We start from the raw sequence: 15,302 nt of genomic DNA, 5'->3' as shown, positions 1-15,302 counted from the left end.
TCGAGAGTTCCTCTCACCTTGGCCTCCCAAAGCGCTGAGATTACAGGTGTGAGCCACAGCACTGATCTTTATTATTTTTTTTTTTGAATTATTGTCTGGCAGCATCTTGGGCCAGAGTAGGCTCAGAGAAACTTCCAATATATATTTTTAAATAATAGCTATCCTAATGGGTGTGAAGTGCTATCTCATTATGGTTTTGATTTGCATTTTCCTAATGATTAGTGATGCTGAGCATCTTTTCATATGCTTATTGGCCATCTTTGGAGAAATGTCTATAGAAGTCCTTTTGCCCATTTTAATTGGGCTGGGTTTGTGTTGTTGTTATGAGTTCCTTGTGTATTGTGGATATTAATCCCTTATGAAATATATGATTTCTTCAATTCTGTGGGTTCTTTCCACTCTGTTGATAGTGTCCTTTGATGTACAAGTGTTTTTCTTTTCTTTTTTTTTTTTTTTTTTTTTTTTTTTTGGGACAGAGTCTCGCTCTGTCATGAGGTGCCAGGCTGGAGTGCAGTGGTGGGGATCTTGGCTCATTGTTGCAACCTCTGCCTCCCAGGTTCAAGCGATTTTCCTGCCAGAGCCTCCGGGAGTAGCTGGGACTACAGGGGCTCGCCACCATGCCCAGCTAATTTTTGTATTTTTTAGTAGAGACAGGGTTTCACCATGTTGGCCAGGATGATCTCGATTTCTTGACCTCGTGGTCTGCCCATGTCAGCCTCCCAAAGTGCTGGGATTACAGGCATGAGCCACAGTGCCAGGCCTCTTTTTTTTTTTTTTTTTGAGACGGAGTTTCGCTCTTGTTACCCAGGCTGGAGTGCAATGGCGCGATCTCGGCTCACCGCAACCTCCGTCTCCTGGGTTCAGGCAATTCTCCTGCCTCAGCCTCCTGAGTAGCTGGGATTACAGGCACGCGCCACCATGCCCAGCTGAATTTTTGTATTTGTAGTAGAGACGGGGTTTCACCATGTTGACCAGGATGGTCTCGATCTCTTGACCTCGTGATCCACCCGCCTGGGCCTCCCAAAGTGCTGGGATTACAGGCTTGAGCCACCGTGCCCGGCCCTCTTTTTTTTTTTTTGAGATGGAGTTTCGCTCTTGTCACCCAGGCTAGAATACAACGGCACCATCTCGGCTAACTGCAACTCTGCCTCCCGGGTTCAAGCAATTCTCCTGTCTCAGCCTCCTGAGTAGCTGGTATTACAGGCGGCTGCCACCATGCCTGGCTAATTTTTGTATTTTTAGTAAAGACGGGGTTTCACCATGTTAGCTAGGTTGGTCTTGAATTCCTGACCTCAGGTGATCTGCCCACCTCAGTTTCCCAAAGTGCTGGGATTATAGGCGTGAGCCACTGTGCCCGGCCAGGTTTTTCATTTTAATTTTAAAATTAATTTTATAGGAGGCCAGGAATTTGAGAGCAGCCTGGTCAACATGGTGAGACCTACGTCTCCACAAGAAAAAAAAAAAAAAAAAAGCTCTTAAAATTAATTTTAATGTTTTAAAATTTGATGAAGACTAATTTAATTATTTGTTGTTGCGTGTGCACCATTGTGTTATATCCAAGAAATCACTGACAAATTCAATGTCATTTTCCCCTGTGTTTTCTCTAATTTTTTTTTTTTTTTTTTTTTTGATGTGGACTCTAGCTCTGTCGCCCAGGCTGGAGTGCTGAAGCGCAGTGGCACAATCTCAGCTCACTGCAGCCTCCCAGGTTCAAGCAATTCTCCTGCCTCAACCTCCCCAGTAGCTGGGATTACAGGCACCTACCTCTAAGCCCAGGTAATTTTTGTATTTTTAGTAGAGACAAGGTTTCACTGTGTTGGCAGGCTGGTCTCAAACTCCTGACCTTAAGTCATCGGCCTGCCTTGGCCTCCCAAAAGTGCTGGGACCACAAGTGTGAGCCACTGCATCTGGCTTTTTTTTTTTTTTCTAGAGACGGATTCTCGCTCAGTCACCCTCACTGGAGTGCAGTGTCGCCCAGGTTGGTCTCAAACTTCTGAGCTCAGGCAATCCACCCACCTGGGCCTCCCAAAGTGCTAGGATTACAGGCATGAGCCACTGCACCCGGCCTTCTCTAAATTTTATAGTTTAAACTCTTACATTTAGGTCTTTGATCCATTTTGAATTAATCTTTTGTATATGGTATAAGGTGTAGAAAAAGTTTGCTGAGGCCTGGTAAAGGTAATTTCCATTTCTTCTGCTTTATAAAATAACGTTGCAGGCCAGGCATGGGTAGCTCACGCCTGTAATCCCAGCACTTTGGGAGGTTGAGGCAGGTGGATCATGAGGTCAAGAGATGGAGACCAGCCTGGCCAACAAGGTGAAACCCCATCTCTGCTAAAAATACAGAAATTAACACCAGGCTTGGTGGCTCATGCCTGGAATCCCAGCACTTCGGGAGGCTAAGGCAGATGGATCACGAGGTCTGATGTTCAAGACTAGCCTGGCCAACATGGTGAAACTCCATCTCTACTAAAATCACAAAAAAATTAGCTGGGCGTGGTGGCACACGCCTGTAATCCCAGCTTCTCAGGAGGCTGAGGCAAGAGAATCGCTTGAACCCAGAAGGTGGAGGTTGCAGTGAGCTGAGATCGTGCCACTGCACTACAGCCTGGGCGACAGAGCAAGACTCTGTCCCAAAAACCAACCAACCAAACAAACAAAATTAGCTGGGCATGGTGGCACACTCTGGTAGTCCCAGCTACTCGGGAGGCTGAGGCAGGAGAATTGCTTGAACCCGGGAGGCGGAGGTTGCGGTTAGCTGAGATCGCGCCACTACAGTCTAGCCTGGCGATAGAGCAAGACTCCATGACAAGAAAAAAAAAATTGCAGTGCCCATTCTGGGCACATTCAATATGCCTGGCCACTTGGATGGTTGGTATCACTCTGGCCATCTTGGTCTTTTACTTCCTGAATTGCAGCACATTCTCTCCAACCTGGAGTTTTATGCCTTTCCTTAAATTGCCCCTTCCATACTTGCCAGCTCGTCATGTATTTATTCTTTAATTTTCAGCTTCAAAGTCATTGCCTCAGGAACGACTTCCTCCGTGCCAAATTCAGTGTCAAACTCAGTTTGCTACTTTCTTTCCTCACTGTTAAGTCTTGTGAAGTCAAGAACTAGGTCTATTCCATTTGCTGCTAGATTGTAACACAGTCGCTAAATAGCTTTAACGACAACACGCACGAATAACTTTTTAAATTTCCTTGATTCCGTGGCTTCTGCTGTTTTGTTCAAGCTGGTCTCCCACATGCGATCACGCGGTTATTCGCCACACAAGTTATCTCACACACTGGGTCACGCAGTTATCCTAGCAGCCTCCGCCGTATAAGAACTGAGACTCCAGCCCCTGGGACAACGCAGTTATTCCACCTCCCCTATGCGAGTAGGTAGCTACACTACTGACAATTACCCCCAGCAAACACACACGACACCACGTCATGGAAAACAAAGCAAGCCAAAACAAAACATCTGACTTATAACAGAACAGTAAGGGCGCCGGGACCAACGATCACCAGCTGCCCAAATGCCAAAAAATTATGCTTCCGAAATCTCTTGATGTCGATTCCGCACGAAGAGCAATCGAGTTACTCTACGTGTGCCACTCACGACAGAAGCCCTTTTTGCCGTGCAGGCTACCAAAGCAGAGTGGCAGTGTCAGCAAATCCATATTTTGGTAAAGGTGAACACAAAACCTAAGCAACGCCTTATTCCATATTCGTTCCTGAAGTCGAAGAGGGAATTCCGGTTCTTCTGAATTGAAAGGAAGGCTTTACAAGGAAAATCTAGACTGTGTCCTTTCGATTTTTATTTAGAAGTAAAGAAAAGGACGTGAGTTGATATGCAAATATGAGCAGTGCTTGCTGGGAAGGTGCTGGCGGGAGTCGAGGCAGTGGCGAGGAAGAGAGGCTGCGCGAGCGAGGGAGGACCCACTCCTTCCGGTTGTAGTTAGCGGTGGTTCTCGCTTGTCAACTGCTCAGGACAGCAGGCGTCTCCTGGCGTTGGAATACAGGCTCTCAGCGGCTGTGGGTACCTAACTGGGGAAGACAAGAATCACAGCCTATCCAAATTGAAAATGTGTAATTTGTGCCACCCCTAGCCACCACCCTGGAGCAGCCCAGGCAAGCGTGCAGTGGAAGCACAAGGTCACTGTAAGTGAAAACACTTTCCCGAGAACAACGCATAAGCTGACTGTCATGGTGTGTTCATAGAGTGGCAAGCTATATGCTGCACTTCTAAGGAATCCTATTATAAAGCAAAAAAAAAAAAAAAAAAATTGAGTGATAAGAGTTGTACAATAAGGTACAGCATAGCATTAATGTGAAAAATAATACAGTACCTCAGATAACTGAAGTAGATCTTCAACACAGTTTTTTTTTTTTAAAACAGTGTCTCACTCTCGTTGCCCAGGCTGGAGTGCAGTGGCGCAATCTTGGCTCACTGCAACCTCCGCCTCCTGAGTTCAAGTGATTTTCCTGCTTCAGCCTCCCAAGTAGCTGGGACTATAGGCTTGTTTGTGCCACCATGCCAGGCTAATTTTTTGTTTTTAGTAGAGATGGGGTTTCACCATGTTGGTCACTCTGTTCTTGAACTCCTGACCTCAGCTTCCCAAAGTGCTGGGATTACAGGTGTGAGCCACCATGCCCAGCCAACACAGATGTTTTTAAAAGTGGAAAAAAGCTGTTGAATAGGGTACAGCCTAATACTGTTGATCTAATCAAGAGCATGCAGGCATACCGGCAAAACCCTGTGCTATGTATATTCTACGGCCATGTGTTTGTATGAACAATATAAGATGTTAAAGAAGATCAGGAAACATATCAATGATTACCCCTTGGAAGGAGGTAGGGGATTAGGATGGCAGCAGTTGACACACAGGACTTTAGATTTCTCTCATTTTTTGTTAAGGATAATGATGGACAGGTGCGGTGGTTCATGCCTGTAATCCCAACACTTTAAGAGCCCAGGAGTTTGAGACCACTTTGGGCAACATACAGAGACCTCGTCTCTATCCCAAAATAAAAAATTAACCATGTATCATGGCATGGGCCTGTGGTCCTAGCTACCCCAGAGGCTGGGGCAAGAGGATTGCTTGAGCCAGGGAAGTCAAGGCTGCAGTGAGCCATAATCATGCCACTGCACTCCAGCCTGGGTGGCAGATGAAGACCCTGTCTCAAAAAAAAAAAAAAAAAAAAAACAAACCCCAATATGTGACAATTGTTAAGAAATTGAAATAGCACAGAAATGATATAAAATGTAAAAAAGAAAGAAAGAAATGATATAAAATTCGCTTATACCTGTAATCTTAGCACTTTGGGAGGCCGAGACAGGCGGATTACCTGAGATTGGGAGTTTGAGACCAGCCTGAACAACATGGAGAAACCCCATCTCTACTAAAAATACAAAATTAGCTAAATGTGGTAGCACATGCTTGTAATCCCAGCTACTCGGGAGGCTGAGGCAGGAGAATCACTTGAACCCAAGAGGCGGAGGTTGCTGTGAGCTGAGATCGTGCCATTGCACTCCAGCCTGGGCAAAAAGAGTGAAACTCTGTCTCAAAAAAAAAAAAAAGTGAAAATGCTTCTTCCAAACTACTGTTAACAGTTTAGTGTTTATCTTGCCAGACTGCTTGCTATGTACATACACATTATATACATATAAATAAATGTTTTTGCCTGGGTCAGGTGGCTCATGCCTGTAATCCCAGCACTTTGGGAGGCAAAGGTGGGCGGATCACCTGAGGTCAGGAGTTTGAGACCAGCCTGGCCAACACGGTGAAACCCTATCTCTACTAAAAATATCAAAAATTAGCTGGGCATGGTGATGGGCACCTGCAATCCTAGCTATTCAGGAGGCTGAGACAGGAGAATCGCTTGAACCTGGGAGGCAGAGGTTGCAGTGAGCCGAGATCGCACCATTGCACTCCAGCCTGGGCAACAAGAGCAAAACTCCATCTCAAAAATAAATAAATACATACATACATATTTACATACATACATAACAAAATGCAGTCAATAAAAAATACAGACTGTTAGGTAATTTACTTTCTTTTTTTTTCTTTTTAAGATGGAGTCTTGCTCTGTTGCCCAGGCTGGAGTACAGTGGTGCGATCTCGGCTCACTGCAACCTCTGCCTCCCTGGTTCAAGCGATTCTCCTGCCTCAGCCTCCCGAGTAGCTGGGACTACAGGCACCCACCACAATGCTCAGCTAATTGTTTGTATTTTTAGTAGAGATGGGGTCTCACCATGTTAGCCAGGATGGTCTCTATATCCTGACCTAGTGATCCTCCCTCCTTGGCCTCCCAAAGTGCTGGGATTACAGGCGTAAGCCACCGCGCCTGGCCAATTTACATTCTTTAATATATTTTAATAATATGTGGAGGTCCTTGCTCTTTACAAAGTAGAAGTCATAAGAGAAGGGACATACATAAACAGCTCTTACATTGTTATAGGAAGCAGATGTGTTATATAAACTTGTGAGAAGCCCAGAGATGGTACTGTCAATTGCTCTTCCTATCATCCACCAGTGTTATCTCTTTCTCTTTCTTTCTTTCTTTTCTTTTCTTTTTTTTTTTTGACATGGGGTATTGCTCTGTCACCCATGCTGGAGTGCAGTGGTGCAGTCATAGCTCACTGCAGCCTGGAACTTCTAGGCTCAAGCAGATCCTCTTGCCTGTCAGTCTCCTGAGTGGCTGGGACTGCAGGCCCACACCACCATGCTGAGTCTAATTTTTTTTTTTTTTTTTTTTAATAGAGACGTTGGGCTGGGCGTGGTGGCTCACGCCTGTAATCCAAGCACTTTGGAGGCCAAGGTGGGCGGATCACCTGCGGTTGGGATTTCAAGACCAGCCTGACCAACATGGTGAAACCCCATCTTTTAAAAAATAAATAAATAAATAAATAGAGATGTTGTCTCCATATGTTGACCAGGCTGGTCAAACTCCTGGGCTCAAGTGATCTTCCTGCCTGGGCCTCCCAAAGTGTTGGAATTAGAGGCATAAGCCACCACATCTGGCTTTATCTGTTTTTTTTTTTCTTTTTTTTTTTTTTCAGACAGAGTCTCACTCTGTCACCCAGGTTGGAGTGCAGTGGCATGATCCTGGCTCACTGCAACCTCTGCCTCCCAGGTTCAAGCGACTGTCCTGCCTCAGCCTCCTGAGTAGCTGGGACTACAGGCATGCGCCACCATGCCCAGCTAATATTTTTAGTAGAGACAGGTTTTACCCTGTTGGCCAGGCTGGTTTCAAACTCCTGACCTCAAGTGATCCACCCACCTTTGCCTCCCAAAGTGCTGGGATTACTGGCGTGAGCTACCATTCCTGGCCTGGCCTTATCTCTTTTTTTTTTCTTTTTTTTTTTGAGATGGAGTCTCGCTCCTGTTGCATAGGCTGGAGCGCAGTGGCACGATCTCGGCCCCCTACAACCTCCACCTCCCAGGTTCAAGCAATTCTACTTCGTCAGCCTCCCAAGTAGCTGGGATTACAGGCATGCGCTACCACACCCAGCTAATTTTTGTTTTTAGTAGAGATGGGTTTTGCATGTTGGCCAGGCTGGTCTCGAACTTCTGACCTCAGGTGATCCACCCGCCTTGGCCTCCCAAAGTGCTAGGATTACAGGCCTGAGACACTGTGCCCAGTACCTTATCTCTTTTTTTTTTTTTTTTTTTTTTTTTAAGAGGGGGGTTTCACCATGTTGATCAGGCTGGTCTTGAACTCCCGACCCCAGGAGATCCGCCTGCCTTGGCCTCCAAAGTGCTTGGATTACAGGCGTGAGCCACCACCCCCAGCCTTATCTCTTAAAAAAAAATAACAAAGAAAGGCCGGGCGCGGTGGCTCACGCCTGTAATCCCAGCACTTTGGGAGGCCGAGGCGGGTGGATCACGAGGTCAAGAGATCGAGACCATCCTGGTCAACATGGTGAAACCCCGTCTCTACTAAAAATACAAAAATTCAGCTGGGCATGGTGGTGCGTGCCTGTAATCCCAGCTACTTGGGAGGCTTGAACCTGGGAGGTGGGGGTTGTAATGAGACAAGATGGCGCCATTGCACTCCAGCCTGGGTGACAGTGAGACTCCATCTCAAAAAAAAAAAAAAAAAAAAGGAAAAATAATCTACCTGTGAGGCTGATGTGGCTCACTTAAACACAGGAGTTTGAGGCTGCAGTGAACTATGATTGTGCCACTGATGACAAAGTGAGACCCTGTCTCATTTAATAATCACCATAATTTCACCGTTCTCCCAATACCTTCCCATTGTATACTGAATAAAATCTCAAGGGCCCATCATAGTCTAGTCTAAAAGGTCCAGACTAGAACAAACCCCTGCCTACCTCTCCAAACTCACTGTCTTTCCCGGTTACCGAAGCTCCCCACCACCTTGGCCTTCTTGGTCCTTGAATAAGTTCTTTCCTTACTGAGGACCATGGCTCAGTCTCTTAGCTAGCTAGATAAGTCTGGCTTATTCTGGTATTCTCTCCTTTTACCCTTTTGTGCAGTTGCTAATGGTCTGTTTCCCACTCTAGATTGCAAACTTTTTTTTTTTTGAGATGGAGTCTCCCTCTGTCACCCAGGCTGGACTGCAATGCAGTGGTGTGATCATGGCTCATTGCAACCTCTGCCTCCTGGGTTTAAACAATTCTGTCTCAACCTCCTGAGTAGCTGGGATTACAGGCATGCGCCACCATGCGCAACTAATTTTTTCGTGTATTTTTAGTAGAGACTGGGCTTCATATTGACCAGGCTGGTCTCAAACTACTGACCTTGTGATCTGCCCGCCTCGGCCTCCCAGAGTACTGGGATTACAGGCACTGCACACAGCCCAGGTTGCAAACTTTTTAAGGACCAGGATATCATCTGTCTTAGACACCAGTTATGTACTCATCACATAGCAAAAGGCTTGGCACACAAGACTCAATAAACACTTGTCAAATGAATGTATATACATTCAACCTGGGTCTTAAAAAAGAGGTATAGGCTTTCAATAACAAAAAGTGGTATGCCAGACCCTAAAAAGAATGGAGAGCAGTGGCAGGGAAATAAGGCTAGGAATACAGCTTGGAGCCCAGTGTTCATGAGGACTTGAATCTGAGAATTTGGATTGGGTGGCAGTGAAGAGCGTGGATTGGGAGTGTGGTAGGATGAGGATTAGGAAGATATAAAGACAGGGCAGGATGCCGCACCAATTTGGGCAGCTCCTCATGATTCCTGCTGGCAGATACTGTGGCTCACTCTGGGCTGTCACAGCTCTTTATAAATTTTTTGGTGTGTTTGTGGTTTCTTCTCCGACTTACTGTGAACCTCACAGATGCTGGAATTGTTCTTGCTTGCATGCCTAACATTCCAGCCTGGACAAGTAAAAAATACAGCAGTTCTCATCAAGCATTTGACATCTGAAAAACTGAAAGCATTAGAGATTGCTACAGGACAGGCTCTGGCGTAGGAGTGAGTTCTGAGTTCAAGCTGAGGCTCTGCTCCTATTAGCTAGAACTTTGCTTAATCACTCACAGGTCTCCTCTGATTAAATGGCGTAACGGAGGAGATAAGAGGATTAGCATAATTCCTGGCAAACAGTAAGCATTCAACTGTATCGTTGAATTGACAGTTCACAGGCACAATCAACCAATCTCTCTCTTCTCCCAGTTCCTGTGCTGCCAGCTTCCTCGTTGAGGTCGAACAGGGTGTCTATGGGGTAATGTGTCCCAGATGATATCCCGGTCCTGACACCATGACAAAGACACCAACCAAAAATGGCGACCTCAAAGCCATCCGAGGGCGTCAATTACCCGTCCTGCTACCGATAGATAAATAAGCAGAGTCGGGAAGAGAAGCTAGGGAAGGATTCTTAACGCTGGGGTGGAATACGCAGAGCTCGCTCACGCTGCCACTCAATCACAAGCAGTTAAAAGAGCAAGCCGCAGGGTCTAGCTACATACAGCCCAATACGGCCACCACGTGTCGAAGGGCAGTCTGCGCCTGCGCTAGCGAGGCGCGCGCCCGCCTGCCGGAAGAGCCGCGCGTTTCCGGGTTGGAGGCGGGGAGCGGTGCCGGAAGTAGTCGGGGAGGGCCGCGCAGTCGGACCGGCTGCTGAGACGAACGCTACATTGGGGCAGTCTCCGCATATCATGGGGAGATAGACGCTGCTGCCTGTGAGTCTTGGGCCCTGGCAGTTGAGGAACAAGAGCGGGAGGAGGGAGTCAGGACCCAGACCTACAGTGGATCAGTGTTGGAAGGTCCAGGTTGTGAACGAGATGGGGCTGTGAGGATTCAGGCTCTCGGGAAGGGACCGACTGAGAGGATCGGGCTCGGAGAAGACGCGGCTGTGGGGACCCGGGCTCTAGACGGGACTTAGGGAACGGGATTGGATGTGAGTTCTCCAGCATCTGAGGGAAAGCGGTCTGAGAGGAACAGGGTTATGAGAACCCGCGCTCCTGAGAGGAGAGGGTCGGAAAGGAATGGGGCGTGAAGACGGGCTCCGGAGAGGTAAAAGTGGAGCGGTGAGGACTTGGGCTCTAAGAGGCAGAAGCGGGACAGTGAAGACCCGGGCTCCTAAGGATTCAGAAACGGGGCAGCGAAGACTTAGGTTCCTGAGGGGCAGAAGCAGACAGAGAAAACTTGAGTTTAGAAGGGAACAGAAGCGGGCAGTGAAGGCTGGGGCTTCTGTGGGGACGGGATCCGGGCTTTGAGACTCCGAGTTCCTGAGTCTCAGAACAGGGCTGTGAGCACCCGAGCTCCTAAAAGCTTTGGATCTAAGGGACCATGGATGTGAGATCAGCCCACAAAGTAAAGGGAAAGGGCTTGGAAAAGATTCAGTGATCCATTTTTTCTCGTATTCTCTGAACCCAGAGGGATAAAGGACGTATCAGGGGAAGACAACTTCTCCTTCGCGCTGCCCACTTGGCTCTTGGCAGGCTTTTCTTGTGTCAGATACTCAATCTAGGAAGCCCACATGCAAACATCTTCATTTTCTACTTCATTCTTGGGAATCAGATGTGAAGTTGAAAACAGTTGAAACTCAGTTACGTACTTAATAAGTGCTTTAAATCCCATTCCACTCAACCCTGAATGAGCACAGATCTCCGCATCTAAAATAAAAGAATGTCAGTGATGGAAGGGTCCCAAAAGATCATCTCTTAAAAACTATTTTACATTTATTTTATTTTATTTTATTTATTTTTTTTTTTTTGAGACGGAGTTTCGCTCTTGTTGCCCAGGCTGGAGTGCAATGGCGCGATCTCGGCTCACCACAACCTCCGCCTCCCGGGTTCAGGCAATTCTCCTGCCTCAGCCTCCTGAGTAGCTGGGACTACAGGCACGTGCCACCATGCCCAGCTAATTTTTTGTAGTTTTAGTAGAGACGGGGTTTCACCATGTTGACCAGGATGGTCTTGATCTCTTGACCTCGTGATCCACCCGCCTCGGCCTCCCAAAGTGCTGGGATTACAGGCTTGAGCCACCGCGCCCGGCCTCTATTTTACATTTAAAGAGGCTGTTTCAAAGAGACTTAGGATCACAGTGAGGCAATGGTTAGTTAGATCATAATTTTAATACAGTACCCTTCTATATGTAGCAAATGAGATGCTTGGTTAATGTGCCTTAAATAAATGCTTCTAGAATGTTTGCTTTATCTTCAAGCTCAGGAGGAAATTTTTTAAGGCAGGGTCTCTGTCACCCATGCTGAAGTGCAGTGGCTCAGTCTTGGCCACGGCACCCTCAACCTCTTTGGCTCAAGCAATCTTCCCACCTATACCTCGTGAGTAGCTTGAATTACAGGCATGTACCACCACACCCTGTTAATTTTTAAATTTTTTGTAGAGACAGGGTCTCACTATATTGCCCATATTGCCCAGGCTGGTCTCAAACTCCTAGGTGCAAGCGATCCCCTCCCACCTTGGCCTCCCAAAGTGCTGAGATTACAGGCATGAGTCACCTCGCCCCCTCCTCCAGTTTTGTTTGTTTTTGAGACAGAGTCACCCAGGCTAGAGTGCAGTGGCAAGATCTCGGCTCACTGCAATCTCTACCTTCCTGGTTCAAATGATTCTTCTGATTCTTCTGCCTCAGCCTACCGAGTAGCTGGAATTACAGGTGTGTGTCACAACACCCGGCTAATTTTTGTGTTTTCAGTAGAGACGGAGTTTTGCCATGTTGGTCAGGCTGGTCTCGAACTCCTGACCTCAAGTGATCTGCCACCGTCAGCCTCCCGAAGTGCTGGGATATAGGCGTGAGCCACTGTGCCTGGCCCAGTTTTTATTTCCAGTAAAAACTGGAAATTTTTACAGTTTCTGACAGTTTGCATGTTGTTAATGTATTGACATCAATATAGTGAATGTCACTTAATAGTAAGGAAATCTTAATTTTTATTTTTGTATTTTTGAGACAGGGTCTTGTTCTGTTGCCCAGATTGGAGTACAGTGGCATCATCATAGTTTGCTGCAACCTATATTCTTGGGCTCAAGCACTCCTCCTGTGTCAGCCTCCCAGGAAGGTGGGAATACAGGCATGAGCCACACACCTAGCTAATTTTTTTTTTTTTTTTTTTTTTTTTTTGAGACAGTCACGCTCTGTTGCCTAGGCTGGAGTGCAATGCTGTAGTCTCAGCTCACTGCAACCTCTGCCTCCTGGGTTTGAGCAATTCTCCTGCCTTAGCCTCCCAAGTAGCTGGGATTACAGGCGCCCGCCACCACGTGTGGCTAATTTTTGTATTTTTAGTAGAGATGGGGTTTCACCATGTTGGCCAGGCTCGTCCTGAACTCCTGACCTTGTGATCCGCCCACCTCAGCCTCCCAAATTGCTGAGATTACAGGGGTGAGCCACCACGCCCGGATGGCACCCAGTTAATTTTTAAATTTTTTTTTTTTTTTTTTTTAGATGCGGTGTTTCGCTCTTGTTACCCAGGCTGGAGTGCAATGGCGCGATCTCGGCTCACCGCAACCTCTGCCTCCTGGGTTCAGGCAATTCTCCTGCCTCAGCCTCCTGAGTAGCTGGGATTACAGGCACGCTCCACCATGCCCAGCTAATGTTTTGTATTTTTAGTAGAGACGGGGTTTCACCATGTTGACCAGGATGGTCTCGATCTCTTGACCTTGTGATCCACCCGCCTCGGACTCCCAAAGTGCTGGGATTACAGGCTTGAGCCACCGCGCCCGGCCAATTTTTAAATTTTTTTATAGAGACAGTGTTTGGCTGTGTTACCTAGGCTGGTGTTGAATTTTTGGCCTCAAGTGATCCTCCTGCCTTGGCCTCCCAAAATGTTGGGATTATAGGCATGAGCTACTACTACACCTGGCTGGAACCTTTAAATAAAGCTCCGTGTTATTTGTTTATTTAACAAGCTGTTTGGAAAGTCATAAATAAGTGTGTCCTATATTTTTAATACAAGCATTTATTAGAGATGGCCACTTTTGGGTAAGGATGGTGGGGAGACTTGCACTGGTCACTTCCTTCAATATAACTATCTTTTTCTGAAACCTACTCAGATTAACTAAGCACAGCTTAAGCACTTTCAAGTATTCTATCATTTAATTATCACAGCCCCACAAGTTAGATATTGTCAGTCCTGTTATACAGATAATGAAATAGGTTTAGAGAGGTTAAATACTTTGCCTGAAATCACAGTACTGAGTGACCCAATCCCAGTTATGTGTGCCTCTGAAACTTTTTTCTACTTTTCTTTTTTTATAATTTTTTTTTTTTTTTTTTTTGAGACGGAGTTTCGCTCTTGTTACCCACACTGGAGTGCAATGGCGCGATCTCGGCTCACCGCAACCTCCGCTTCCTGGGTTCAGGCAATTCTCCTGCCTCAGCATCCCCAGCAGCTGGGATTACAGGCACGCGCCACCATGCCCAGCTGATTTTTTGTATTTTTAGTAGAGAACGGGGTTTCACCATGTTGACCAGGATGGTCTCGATCTCTTGACCTCGTGATCCACCCGCCTCGGCCTCCCAAAGTGCTGGGATTACAGGCTTGAGCCACCGCGCCCGGCCTTTTTTTTTTTTTTTTTAAAGACGGGGTTTCACCATGTTGGTCAGGCTGGTCTTGAACTCCCGACCTCAGGTGATCCGCCCGCCTTGGCCTCGAAAGTGCTTGTATTACAGGCGTGAGCCACTGCACGTGGCCTCTTATTTTTTTAGAGATGGGATTTCACGATGTTGGTCAGGAGGCTGGTCTCAAACTCCTGACCTCGTGACCCACCCACCTCAGCCTCCCAAAGTGCTGGGATTACAGGTGTGAGCACTGCGACCAGCCACTTTTCATTTTTTTTCATTCAATGCATCATTGAATGAAAGCATCCCTTCCTTAAGGCTCCTCTAAATGTCCAAGAACCAGAATTTATCAGGATACTTATATATTGTGGCATTTGAGGAGAATTAAACTGTTTTCACAGAAGCATAGATCATTCAAGATAGAAAAATGGGAACTTTGTAGAGCTTTTCCTTGTAATATAGTAAGACATTTAATTTTAGATTTAGGAGACCAAGAAAGACTAATTTGGACTGGGCTTGGTGGCTCATGCCTGTAATCCCAGCACTTTGGGAAGCCAAGGCCGGTGGGTCACCTGAGGTCAGGAGCTGGAGACCAGCCTGGCCATCGTGGCAAAACCCCTACTAAAATTAGCCAGGCATGGTGGACTAATTTTCTACTAAAAATACAAAAGTTAGCTGGGCATGGTGGCGCATGCCCAGAGTCCCAGCTACTCTGAAGGCTGAGGTTGAAGAATTACTTGAACTCTGGAGGTGGAGGTTCCAATGAGCCGAGATTGTGTCACTGCTCTCCAGCCTGGATGACAGAATGAGACTCCATCTAAAAAATAATAATAATAATTTGAAAAACAAGGGCTTAAATTTGATTAACTTTGCAGTAAATTATAGCATGAACTAGATGTTTGAGGGAATTGGGCTTAGTTAAAACTACTATTTTTTTCCCCAGGGTTAGTCTGTACTATTTGCAAGCACCTATACTATATACAAATGATCAAAACTTACACCAACTTATAAGGGAAAGCATACCCACGTCACCACTTCAAAGTACTTGATGGTTTAATTAATGATAATTTACTCCTGCGTTAACACCCTTGCCTATACTTGAAAAATGTATTTTCTTTCATTTGTGGCTCTAGCATTTGACTTATAATAGGACTTCAGAATACCCAATCAGAAAATCATTATGTTATAATTAGAGCAGATAGGAACATAGGACATACAACCTTTTTATTTATTTTTATTTTATTATTATTATTTTTTTGAGACGGAGTTTCGCTCTATCCCACAGGCTGGAGTGCAGTGGCTCAATCTCGGCTCACTGCAACCTCTGCC

General features: G+C 46.3%; 1 protein-coding gene, 1 long non-coding RNA gene and 1 other non-coding gene across 3 annotated transcripts in view; 1 reads left to right on the top strand and 2 right to left on the bottom strand.

The window, feature by feature from the left end:
• Window positions 1-3,486: 3,486 nt before the first annotated feature.
• Window positions 3,487-3,620, bottom strand: LOC116529644. The gene has a single exon (XR_004259581.1). It is a non-coding gene; the product is annotated as a U11 spliceosomal RNA (small nuclear RNA).
• Window positions 3,487-9,952, bottom strand: LOC116529130. The gene is made up of 2 exons (XR_004259398.1): window positions 9,613-9,952; window positions 3,487-4,032 (listed from the first exon to the last, which is right to left on the bottom strand). It is a non-coding gene; the product is annotated as an uncharacterized LOC116529130 (long non-coding RNA).
• Window positions 9,953-10,018: 66 nt separating this feature from the next.
• TAF12 (TATA-box binding protein associated factor 12) overlaps window positions 10,019-15,302 on the top strand; it is a 45,881-nt gene continuing 40,597 nt past the window's right edge. The window contains exon 1 of the mRNA XM_032246598.1: window positions 10,019-10,138. The gene's annotated coding sequence lies outside the window, so the exon portion shown is untranslated. The remainder of the gene's footprint in view (window positions 10,139-15,302) is intronic.

The sequence above is a fragment of the Sapajus apella genome, unplaced genomic scaffold (genome assembly GCF_009761245.1).
Source record: "Sapajus apella isolate SASKATOON/1434 unplaced genomic scaffold, GSC_monkey_1.0 scaffold62, whole genome shotgun sequence".
NCBI lineage: Eukaryota > Metazoa > Chordata > Mammalia > Primates > Cebidae > Sapajus > Sapajus apella.
Note: the sequence above shows the minus strand (reverse complement) of the source record. Positions and strands in the feature narration are given on the sequence as shown.